Source organism: Hyperolius riggenbachi, chromosome 6 (genome assembly GCF_040937935.1).
Source record: "Hyperolius riggenbachi isolate aHypRig1 chromosome 6, aHypRig1.pri, whole genome shotgun sequence".
NCBI classification, from domain to species: domain Eukaryota; kingdom Metazoa; phylum Chordata; class Amphibia; order Anura; family Hyperoliidae; genus Hyperolius; species Hyperolius riggenbachi.
Window position 1 is genome coordinate 359,384,234 of NC_090651.1, and position 12,685 is coordinate 359,396,918.

Here is a 12,685-nt window from a genome sequence, read left to right on the forward strand (position 1 = left end):
TGAGAGTGGTCAGACAGATCAGGTAGGCAACAGACAGGCAGATAAGGTACAGAATTGAAAGGCAGACTCGGAGTGAATTCAGGCGGAAGTCGGTAACAAGATCAGATGGGGGAAGGTACAAAATCAGGAGGCAATATAAGAGTCGAGAACAATCAGATAGGCAGAGCACAGAATCGAGAGGCAGAGAGCGGAGTCAAATGTTTCAGGCAAATAGTCATACACAGATAATCAATACAATAATGAAAGTTATTATTACAGCTATCAAAGGTCTGAGCGCTAACACAAAGTATTCGCAACAACAGACAATGAGCTACTGACAGCTCGAGTCTTTTATGCTGGCAGACAATCCTACAGCCCGCCCAGACCAGTCTGACCAATCAGGAATGAGGAGCGTGCTCAGTGACGTCAGCCGACCCGCAGGTCAGTTGACGCGCCTCCTCAAACAATAAAGGTCCTGCTGCTGGGCGCGCGCACGCATAGCCCTGAGTCTATGCGTGGCAGAGAGACCTGCGTGCAGCGTCCTGCAAGTCAGAGCGGCGGGGATAGCAGCGGCGGTCACGCCGCTCTCCGTCACAGCGGTATCCCCGCCACTCGTTACAGTACCCCTCCTTGAGGAGTAGACTCCGGACACCCTTTATGTGGCTTCTCAGGATGTGACTCATGAAACTTCTGTCTCAATTCCTCAGCATGAAGGCAACGCGCCGGAACCCATGCCTTCTCTTCTGGCCCATACACCCTCCAATGGACAAGGTACTGCAGTGAATTTTGCGCCCACTGAGAATCTAAGATCTCCTCAACTTCAAACTCAGGCTCCCCATCAATCAACACAGGGGGGGGGGGGGTAGAGGAATCCACATGCACAGCATGTTTCAACAAAGACACATAAAATGATCTGACCCTTTTCATACTAGCTGGTAGAGTCACTCTATAGGTTACCTTATTAATTTTCACAGACAATGGGTATGGGCCAATGAATCTGGGTCCCAGTTTAGTTGAGGGTTGCCTCAAAGCAATATGACGTGTAGAAACCCACACCATGTCACCTGGTACAAATTCCCATTCCAAAGAACGTTTTTTGTCTGCCTGCTTCTTTTGAACTTTAAAGGCTGTTTCTAAATTGCCCTTTATCAAGGTCCACATTCTTTTCAATGACCCTTGCCAATCCTCCAGAGCGGGAAAGGGAGAGGCTACCACCGGCAAAGGAGAAAAACTAGGTGATCTCCCTGTGACCACCTGGAAAGGAGAGAACCCTGAGGATGCGTTCTTGAGATTATTGTGTGCAAATTCTGCAAATGGGAGGAATTTAGCCCATTCCTGTTGAGAATCTGACACATAGCATCGATGGAACTGCTCCAAGGATTGGTTAACTCTCTCCGTTTTCCCATTTGTTTGTGGATGGTATCCAGATGAAAATGATAATTCCATCCCCACATGTTGGCAAAATGCCCGCCAGAATTTTGATACAAATTGGACTCCCCTATCTGACACCACACTTTCTGGAATACCGTGTAAACGGAAGACATGATGCACACAGAGATCCGCCAATTCTTGAGCAGACAGGAGACCTTTCAATGGAACAAAGTGGGCCATTTTACTGAAATGGTCTACCACTACCCAAATATCTGTCATGCCTTCAGATCGGGGAAGTTCACAAACGAAGTCCATGGATATGTGCATCCATGACTCCTCAGGTGTAGGTAATGGCTGCAAAGTTCCTGCAGGAGCCTGTCTGGAAGGCTTGTTTTTAGCACAGACACATGCAAGCCTTTTCAAACTCCTTGCAGTCAAATCCTATTGATGACCACCAAACACATATAGACAATAACTCTTGTGTTCTCGCAACACCCGGATGTCCTGCATTTTTATGGCCATGAAACATCTGTAAAATTTGAAGCCGTAAATGCAGGGGTACAAATAATACTCCTTCAGGTTTTCCCTCTGGGAAATCTTGCTGAAATGACTCAAGGGTGGCCATCAAATTCTCTCTAGCCTCTGTGGCAGCCAGCACAACATTGTCTGGCAATATATTCACGGGGTCTGAGGGTTGAGCAGTCTCGGGTTCGAAACACCTGGATAAAGGCATCAGCCTTAACGTTTTTGTTTCCTGGTTTATATGTAATTAGAAATCTGAACCTAGAGAAGAACAGAGACCAGCGAGCTTGTCTGGGGTTGAGTCTCTTAGCCCCCTCAATGTACTCTAGGTGCTTATGATCTGTGTACACTGTAATCACATGCTCAGCTCCCTCCAACCAATGATGCCATTCCTCGAAAGCTAGTTTAATAGCCAAGAGCTCTCTGTTCCCGATATCATAATTCTTTTCTGCAGGAGAAAACTTGCGGGAAAAGAATGCACACGGGTGTAGACGGCCCTGATAACCCGAATGCTGAGATAGGACCGCCCCCACCCCTATCTCGGAGGCATCCACCTCCACAATAAAGGGACAGCTTACATCTACATGACGAAGAATAGGGGCAGAGCAAAACAAGTTTTTCAACAATGAAAAGGCTGATTGAGCCCCTTCTGACCAATTGTAAGATTGTAAGTGTCAGCCCCTTTCTTAGTGAGGTCAGTAAGTGGGGACACCACTGAGGAGAATCCCTTAATAAATTTCCTGTAATAATTAGCGAATCCCAGAAATTTCTGGAGTGCCTTTAGCCCGATGGGCTCAGGCCATTCCAGCACTGCCGAGACCTTTTTGGGGTCCATGGTCAAACCTGAGGTAGAAATTATGTACCCCAGAAAAGGTACCTCAGTTACTTCGAAGATGCATTTCTCGAGTTTAGCATACAGACTGTTCTGTCTGAGTTTCTGCAAGACGAATCTAACATGTTCCCGATGTTCAGATACACTCTTAGAATAGATCAAAATGTCATCTAAATAGACTAAAACAAAATGGCCCAATACTTCCCTAAAAATCTCATTAACGAGTTCTTGAAAGACGGCAGGAGCATAACACAACCCGAAGGGCATAACGAGGTATTCGTAATGCCCATCTGGTGTGTTAAATGCCGTCTTCCACTCGTCACCCTTTCGGATACGAACAAGATTATATGCCCTTCGTAGGTCCAATTTTGAGAAAATACTGGCATTGGTGATTTGTGAAAACAAATCGTCAATCAGAGGAAGCGGATAATGATTTTTTATGGTAATTTTGTTCAATTCCCTGTAATCGATACAGGGCCGTAATCCACCATCCTTCTTCTGAACAAAAAATAATCCTGCCCCTGCTGGGGACTTGGAAGGGCGAATAAAGCCTTTAGCCAGATTCTCTTTAATGTACTCTTTCATAGCGGTTTTCTCTGGACCTGAAAGGTTATATATATGACCTCTGGGGGTCATGGTACCAGGCCTCAGTTCAATAGGGCAATCAAAACTCCGATGTGGAGGGAGTTTGTCTGCCGACTTAGGACAGAACATATCTGAAAAATCAGAAAGCTGAGGTGGTACACCTTCTACATGAATCTTGGTAGCACACACATTAACTCTCTCCATACAATGATGATAACAATATGGAGACCAGCTTAGCAGTTTGCCGGAACTCCAGTCTATCTGAGGAGAGTGTTTTCTCAACCAAGGCATTCCAAGAATCACTGTAGAAGTAGCCATTTTTAACACAAAAAATTGAATTTCTTCTCTGTGGAGCACCCCCACATGACATGAAAGAACGGGAGTCTTAGAGAGAGGCTGTCTACTCTGTAAAGGAGAGTCGTCAATTGCGGTAACAAAAATTTGTCTGTCCAATGGAATATTAGGAATACCCCATTTACGGCCGAAATCAAGATCAATAAAATTAGCTGCCAAGCCAGAATCTCTAAATGCTTGGGTAGATATAAGTTGATTTTTCCAAGTTATGGAACAAGGCAGTAATAGTCTTTCATAAGGTAGAGGTAAAACTGGCTCGCATAGGGTAGTACCTCTAACTACACCTAGGCGGAGGAGTTTTCTGCCTTTCTTGGACAATTTTGCACCACATGACCCTTTTCTGCGCAATACAGGCATAGACCCTCTCTTCTTCTCCTGTTCTTTTCCAACTCTGACAACCTGGAATGGCCGAGCTGCATCGGTTCATCTTGGGACATAGGAGTGGACCCAGAAAGGGAAACGTTTTTAATAGAGCCCCTGGATCTGCTCTGTTTTTGATAACGAATATGGCGATCAATTTTGACCGCCAATAAGATCGCTTCATCCACAGTTTTGGTCTCAGGATGACTGATCATCACATCTGAAACTGAGTCTGACAGGCCTGTCAAAAAACAATCTAATAGAGCAAATTGTTCCCATCTAGCTGAAACTGCCCACCTCCTAAACTCTGCAGCATAAGTTTAGACAGTATTATGTCCCTGACGGAGGGTTTTCAACTTTCTTTCAGCTGTAACCGCAATGTCAGGGTCGTCATAAATTACTGCCATAGAATCAAAAAACCCCTAAACAGATGATAGTGCTTCATGACCATCAGGTAGACTGTAAGCCCAAGTCTGTGAGTCTCCAGATAATAGAGTTTTGATAAAGGTGACCCTCTGTAGTTCTGAACCAGAAGATATGGGCCACAACTCAAAATAGGACATGCAGCGATTTTTAAAGTTTCTGAAATCTGACCTGTGACCCAAGAATCTCTCTGGGAGAGGCATTCTCAGCTCCATAACAGGAGGGGATTGCACTGGTAATGTAGGGTTCTGTAAGGCATGCACCGCTTCAGACAATTGATTAAATTGCATCTGTTGCGCATTGACCGTAGCAGTCAGATTGGTCACTGCTGCGGTCAGAGCCTGGACATGATTACACAGTGCATCCATATAGTTGGTCTGTTTTTATGTAACAAATATGTCAGCGGGATTCCAAATTTCTGATTATGTGGTGATCTGCAGTATCACCAATAATGCAGATACTATATCTGATTATTTGATGATCTGCAGAATCATTAATAATACAGATATAGTAAGCAAGAGGCATAAAAGACGTGACAGAAGTCTCTAGCTTTATTGCACAAAGTGTAGTAATTGGTGCAAACAGTAAGTTATTGATAGAACCTCAGCGGTAACATCACCGGTGGCGAGGGAGGTTACTGACAGAACCTCAACGGTAACCTTCCTAGCTTATTCCTGTTTTCCGTTTGTCTGTCTTGTCTGATACAAACGCTTGCTGTAGGCTCGGTGGGCTAACCGTTAAGCAAGCGCTCGCGTTCTCTGTTTAGTGTTTGTCTGTCGGTGGTTAGTTAGGCGTGCTTGTCTCTGTTGTGCTTAACACGCGGAGACCGCGCTGTAAACGCGTTCGCTGTTGCGAATGAGTGCGGTGTTCGCGTTTAGTTAGCATTTGTTATTTTCCTTATTTTCTCATTGTATGATTTGCTGTGCCTTTGCTACTCTCGTCCTCTGTCTTGCTTAAGCCTTGTGTCACCTCTAGCAATCGCCTCTCTCACGATTGTGTTCCTACTTTGTTTCTGCTGATGTGTGTTCACTGTCGCTGGGTCGCGACTAGATTGGTGAACACACATTCATCCTGTACCTGTGCTCTTTCTCTTTAAGGGCTGTTCAGCCCCGCATTGTCTTGATCTATACAATCCCCATCTGGCATCTGTGGCCGTGCAGCGGTTGTACTCGTCGTCTGCACTCCACAGCACCATCTGCCGGTGGGAATTGCCCTCTACTGGTGCTTGCACCAAAGCTGGGATCCCCCCTTCATACGCTTGTGGAGGTTTTCCGCCGTGTCAGCGCACGCCTGGTGCGCTGATCACAGAGATTATCCTGCAAACGTTACAAGCACCAGTAGGGAAGGTTTTAGGGTTAGGCACCACTGCAAGGGGGTGGGGGGGTTAGGGTTAGGCATTGGTAGTGGAGGGTTCTGTGTGAGAGTAGGGTTAGCATAAGCTGTAATTAAATATTGGTAAGATCGTCTACTGTTTTATTATCATTATTAATAATTTTCATTTGGCAATATTATTACGATAATATACATTATCTTCACTTCCAAAACAAATAAAAATCTGTAGATATTAACAATATTTTTATTAACGAAATGGATATTAATGCTATTTTTTATTAATGAAACCCTGCACCCTTTTTTTCTTGCATCCTTTTTCATGCACACACCAAAGAGGATAAAATACATTAAAAAATTGTTAAAAAAGGCGGGAGTGGTGGACTTACCTCCCATTTGATGACCCAAACAGTCGGTTTCAAAAGGGAACTTTCATTGAACACTTATAGAACTCTTCTAGCAGCTATTTGTGACACTATTTTTGAATGTGCCTCCAGTGCCCAAATTTCCTGCTGTAGCTGCTGATTGTTTTTTGTTTTAACATGAGTGCATAAGGCGGTGCTCACACTTCCGTGCCACCTCTGGTGCTGAAAGTTGCTTCCTATGCCAATATACTATTTCAGGAGGACACTGAAGGCTTCAAGTATGGTCGTTAAGGAGGATTTGATTAAGCTCTCTCAGTGATACATAATGATCTTACATTAGATTAAAAAATACTATACATGTAAGGCAACGAGGAGCTGAATAACATTGGAGTTAGAAGTCCAAAAATGTATAAATCCTTAGAAAAACTTTTATTTTATTTTTTTTCAACTTCCTAGGTTAAAAAGTTTTATGTTTACATTCAATCTATTTCTGTTTGCAAGCTATGATATACAATACAGGAAACCCACAAAATCAGTAAAATTACTTTCAGATTTCCTTGGGACAATTTCGCATTGGACAATGGTCAGTCCTTCTGCAACAAGTTTTCGTCATATGTGAAGACTTGGAATTTGTGCCAAACAACTGTAAAATAAGAGGTATTGATTGCCTCAAGTAAGACCAGGGCCTATATGCACTTAACTTTTTCACCTGAGTTTACTCCTAGGTGATATTTCCACACCTTGCAATTAAATTTTAAATTCCATTTTAAACCACCAGCCAGCAAGAAAATACTCAAAATAAATTTGATAGTACTTTTTTTCACCAACTTTTGTGTATTTTTTTCAATTGTAAAATGCTGAAAAGTTACTTTTTTAGAGAAGATGAACATTATCTTCTAGGTGAAAAAGTTAATTGCATATGGGCCTAGGTGTCCTCCTGGTTTTAAAAGTGTTAAGATCTTCTTAAAGTTTCTCATGTAGTCAGGGTTGTTGCAATAGGGGTTGCAAAGGTAGCCACCGCATCGGGGCCCTTGGGCCGAGATGGGCCCCAAAGGGCCCTCCCTCAACTACAGTATTAGCTCTCTATTGGTCCTGTGCTCATAATAATGACTTCTATAAGTACTTTGAATAGCAGTAATCATTAACAAGCTGTTCCCCATTCCCTTCTTGCACCTGTAGTTGCCATTGGCAGGTTTTGGTGCGCCGTATCAATTGTTATGTATAGAGTGCTTGGGGGGCACTATTGTAAAACTTCCATCGGGGGCCCACAACTCCTTAGCTATGCCACTGCATGTAGTCATCTTGTTAATAGCAGATCACATCCAGTAACCAAGTAGTGATGATACAGTTGGCCTGGGGAAGCCTTATCAGATCTGTAATATTTACAGTCTCCGTGTCAAACTTCACAACTTGTATAATGGCTGACCTCAGCCTCATATATCTAGCCTTACATGGGTACCTGAAGAATAATAATAATTTAGGGTCCCTGATAATACAAGTGGGACTTTTATGTTTAACCATACAGGAAGCCCCTTTTAGATTCAAAGACCATTCCAAGAGAATTTACTTTCCTCCTTCTAAGTCAGAGAGAAGTGTAGATGTGTGCCCCCAGCAGAAAGCTCTGGTATGATCGTTCTGCCACTTCTTTATCTTCATGATGCACTTCTCATGGGACCTTGTCAGGATGATCTGAAGAATTCAGGAGTACAGAGATGGTGAATTTGTGGGCCACTGCTGATTTTCAGTCACTTCATCTGCAAGGTAGATGCAACATTTTTAAGGAAATTTCAACACAAATGAATGCCTCTGTAAGTTAAATCGACTATGTGCGTGTAAGAAGGAAACATGTTAATTCATTGGTAAAATGAATTGGAAACAAGAAATAGCTCGGAAGGCATTTGGAAAACTATACTGACAAAATTTTTGTTAAAGTGAACCCGAGGCAAATACAATGGGCACAAATGGGACACAGAGGTATGTTTTCATCTAAAGGACACACCGCACTGTCCCCTCCATGCTGCTCTCTGTGTGCACCCTGCAGCCCTCACTGGATTCTTCCAAAAAGGAGCTTGTTGGCAATCCTAGAGGGGAAGGGGCATCCTTAGCAAGAGAGGCACTTCTGCGTAATGCTTCTTCCTCGCCCCTCAGGCCATCCTACCATTCTGTTAGGAGGACTACGAGTGTTCTGAAATGAGACTATAATGATATTCACCAGGTACCTGTTCCCAGCTGGATTTCTGGGCAGAGAAACTCAACCAGTCCTTTTGCTGCCCCAGCCATTCCCTTTCTCCACCATTTTTATATGATCTTGAGACTAACATAGAAGTCAAACAGTGGCCACAAAAGGAAGAACTGTACTTGGGTGAAAATTAGATCTTCATGCAGTGGCGTAGCTAAGGAGCTTTGGGCCCCAGTGCAGGTTTATCATGTGCCCCTCCCCCAAGAACTCCTAATAATTGGGATGGTGCCCCAAAACCTGCCAAGGATCGCCACAGTATTAGAGGGGCAATCAGGGGATGGAGAACAGTTTTTTAATGATTGCTACTATTCAAATCTATAGAAGTGGTCACTACAGCACAGGAACAATAAAGACCAACACAGAGTTAAAACTGTGATTATGGGAGGTCCCTCTGACCCAATGGTCCAGATGCAGTCACAACCTCTGCATCCCCTATTCTAGGCCACTGTCTTCAAGCAAGGAGGCCAACTGGCCACAGTGAAATCTTTTTACAGAGTTAGCATTGCTGAGAAGATGGTAAGACTCTGAATTTATATAGCGCTAACATCTTCTGCACCATTTTACAGACTATTTATTTTTGTCACCAACTGTCCCTCAGAAGACCTCACAATCTAATCTCTACCACAGTCACAGTCCGAATCCAAATGTTCTGGAATCCGAATAGAATCGGATATCTAAACCCTATATCCGGGAAACCCGAATTGATTCGGATATCCAGATAGAAAACTGGAAGTGGCCTTTAAATTGCTTATATTGCTTCCAACCCCCCCCCCCCCCCCCTCTCTCTCTCTCTCTCTCTCTCTCTCCTCTCTCTCTCTCCTCTCTCTCTCTCTAGGACTGGATGCCTCCAATCCTAACTATCTGACCGGATTCCGGATTTCAGATAGATATCCGAGTTAACTCGTATAGTGCTATACGGATTTACACAGATATCCGGAATCCGAATCAGAGTTCGGTTCGTGGAAAAAGTTTGGATTATCTGGGTAGTTCGGGTACCCGAATATTGGATGAGCATCCCTGGTCATAGTCATAGTCTGATGTCCTACAATATTATTTATCATGTATTTATAATGTGCTGACCACTTTACAGAGTACATAGACATGTCATTGACTGTCCTCAGAGGAGCTCACAATCTAATCCTACCATAGTCATAGTGTAATGTCCTACCATATTATTATTATTACAGGTGCTTAAAGGGCTGATTTCAGTTTTGAGTCTTGATTAATAGTGCAAAGAAAGTTTTGTTTCAAGTCCAATTACAACTCGTAATTATGCCAATTACTCCATTATCGTCGACTTTAGTGATTAATAGCAAAAGATTTGTAAAGGAGAAGAGTGGCTACAAAAACAAAAAACAATCAAAAAGACCTTTTCGTTTTTGAGAAAATCGATGTTATATTCAAAGTATTAAAATGATAGTGTATGTATCAACATGTATATAATTGTTTATTTTTATATATATATATATATATATATATATATATATATATATATATATATATATATATATATATATATACATACATACATATATATATATATATATATATATATATATATATATATTTATATATATATATATATATATATATATATATATATATATATATATATATATATATATATATACTAGCTGGTGGCCCGGCGTTGCCCACTTCCTAACCCTAACACACATTTACTCAAATACTTAATGACCAAGTTTTTGAGCTTTGCAGTCTTTGGCATCAATAATTTGCATTGAAATAAAATAATTCTGATTGGGTGTGGCTCCACCCCTTTTCTGAATTTGAACCCCAATCACCCAATGGCCAACTGTACCAGGTACAGGTGATTAACAGTGCAAGAAGCTTGTGCCATTAACAGTGCAAGAATGGCAGCAATTACATTTTCCCTTTAAAAATCAATAGGTGAATTATGATTGGCTTTTTGTAGGCTCCACCCAGTTTTCTGAATATTAATCCCAGTCACCCAGTGACTAACTGTGCAAAGTTTTAGAACCCTACCATTAACAGTGTAAGAATAGCTGCAGTTTACAGTTTCCCAATGAAATTTGTATTTTTCTCTGTCCACTGATGTCCTGACATTGTTCGGGTATGAATTTGGCTGTGTTGGCTCCGCCCACTTTATCTAACCCTAACTCACAATTAATAACCAAATTTGTGAACTTTGTGGTCTTTTGCATCAATAATTTGCATTGAAATGAAACAAATCTGATTGGCTGTTTGTGGCTCCACCCCTTTTTCTGAATCTGAACCCCAGTCACCCAATGACCAACTGTACCAGGTTTAAGGCTTGTGCCATTAACAGTGCAAGAATGGCAGCAATGTAAATATTCCCCTTGAAAATCAATAGTTGAATTTTGATTGGCATTTGTAGGCTCCACCCACTTTCCTGAATATTAATGTCAGTCACCCAGCGACCAACTGTGCAAAGTTTGAGAACCCTACCATTAACAGTGTAAGAATTGCTGCAGTTTACATTTTCTCAATGAAATTTGTATTTGTCTCCGCCCACTGATGACCCAACACTGCCCCATTAGGATTAACCTAAAATTACCAAGTAGCTGTCATGCATTATTTCACAGAACTACAATTTCCGAGTTATGATTTCCAAGGAGGTTTTTTTGGGGGGTAATTTTTTACATTGTCTGATTGGCCAAATACTTTCAAGTTGCCATTCTGTGATTGGTCCAATGCTTCTGAGTTCTGTGATTGGACTACAATTACCGAGTTGCGGTAATGCGGTATTTCCATGAAAACTTACAGGCCACAGCTGCAGCCCTGAAAAACAAAAAAAACCTGCTGGCAATGTGCATGCTGGGAATTGTAGTTTTTTGATCCTGGAGAGAGAAAAGTCCAGCGGCCTGAAAAAGCTTAGCGGTGTCACAGAGCCATTTAACATCTGCCATGTGATAGTGCAGCAGTGAATGGATTGCAGCAGAATGGAGGATGAGTGCCGCTGCTCGCACCTATGCAAAGGAGGGAGGGAGTAAGCCAAGCTGGAAACACGTTGCATAGAAGAGGTAGCGCAGCACTGGCATCTCCGCATTGTGAGGGAAGAGGAGACAGTCATTCGGGGAGGGGAGCCGCCTCTCCCACATCAGGCGCCTGTAGGCTGGGGCCTACAGTGCCTTCTGGTAAATCCAGCCCAGAAAACAGTTTTGGGCTCTGAACTATGAAGTCCCAAATTTGAACAACAACAACACCTATTAAATGTAGCATGAAGCAAGGTAGAGGAGGTTGGCACTACATACATCAATATGTACTGACAAGAGATACATTTATATCGTATGAGTATGTCAGCAAGAATCTTAAGCAAGTGATTACTGAGGCAACAGGACTAGCTCAGTTCAACTTTTGATGCTTCTTTACAGGGGCGTAACTAGAAATCTCTGGGCCCCCCTGCAAAAAAAAGTCCGCCCCCCCCCCACTCAGGGCCTTTGGGGGGGGGGGGCAGTAGGGGTCGCAGCATAAGAGGAGAGTGTAGCAGATCAGCGGGGAGGGGGGACATTCCCCCCCTCACCTCGGGCTCTCCTCTCAGCGCTCCCCCTCCTGCAATCATTAGTGGCAGCGGGTGGACGGCAGCAGGCTGAATACATACCTCCATCGCGCAGGAGGTCTCCAATCTCTATGAGCTTCATGTATGAGTCTACCTACCCTTGTAAAATGCATTGTGCAGTTTCTCTATGGGAAATTTCAATGTGTCTTCCTTAAATGTCATGTCAGGGTCACCAGAAAAATAAGTCTCCAGATATGTTCTGGAATCATGATCGTGTTTATGGTAGAGCATATAGGAGCTGATGGCCATGATGTGTGTCAGACAGAAGACTAGTCACAGCTTTCCCTTCTGCAGTTCTGATGAAGGCACTGGTCTGGAGCATCTATTATATTTGTAAAACTCAGCACCAATTCTGATTATCATGAGCACATCATGTGTTCAGGATCTGGTCAAGAGGAACTCCAACCTAAACAAACACACTGTCATTAAGTTACATTAGTTATGTTCTCTAAAATAGATAGATAATATAATCTCTGACCCAACTTGGTTTAAAAGAACAGACAAATGTTTGATTTCATGAGGGCAGCCATCTTTTTGGTTGAAAGGAGGTGACAGGGAGCATGAGACACAGTTCCAACTGTCCTGTGTCCTGAGCACCTCACCCAGTTTCTAGGCAACGTGAATAACAACATGGGTAATCCCATCATGCTCTGCACAGCATCAGGGAAAAAAAGCCTGGGCTTTTTTTCTTTGATGGGTGGAGCTTAGCAAAAAATGCAGCTAAAAATTATGTTTTGATAAGAAAAACCAAGTTCTGATGCTGTGAA